This window comes from Branchiostoma belcheri, unplaced genomic scaffold (genome assembly GCF_001625305.1).
Source record: "Branchiostoma belcheri isolate BF01 breed outbred unplaced genomic scaffold, Haploidv18h27 scaffold57, whole genome shotgun sequence".
Classification (NCBI taxonomy): domain Eukaryota; kingdom Metazoa; phylum Chordata; class Leptocardii; order Amphioxiformes; family Branchiostomatidae; genus Branchiostoma; species Branchiostoma belcheri.
This window is the reverse complement of record NW_017804209.1, coordinates 848378-848804: the sequence shown is the minus strand read 5'-3', so window position 1 is coordinate 848804 and position 427 is coordinate 848378. Positions and strand designations below refer to the sequence as shown.

Below are 427 nucleotides of genomic sequence, written 5' to 3'. Positions count from 1 at the left end.
CGAGGTGACAGGCAATCTTCAATTGTATAAATTATAATCTAAAAATAAAACAGAAGCATTTTTTTCTTCTATTCAGTGCTGGTGAAGGGTACTTTCAGTACATGTTAATGTAGTTGAAACTTCTAACAAAAGGGGGAACTCAGTTCAACCTCCTTGGTTAAACCTGACAAGAAATCATGCAAGTTATATATATATATATGCAGTGCATCTCTCTACTGCCAAGTGCATTTTTGTCTTCTATTCATGAAAGTCAAAAACCAACAGTGTACAGAACGATAGATTTATCAGGATAATTTTCCTGATGGCTAAACTTTATACTTCAGAATAACTTTGGACTCGTCCATCACATATCAAGGAATAACGTTATATAGTTCATCAAACCCACCGGCAAAGACGGTCACAAACCTGCGCAAAGTTTTCCTCTAAT

The 427-nt window shown here is 35.4% G+C and overlaps 1 protein-coding gene across 1 annotated transcript in view; it reads right to left on the bottom strand.

The window, feature by feature from the left end:
• Positions 1 to 427, bottom strand: part of LOC109481638 (UHRF1-binding protein 1-like) — a 38907-nt gene that overhangs the window by 11498 nt on the left and 26982 nt on the right. The window lies entirely within an intron of this gene.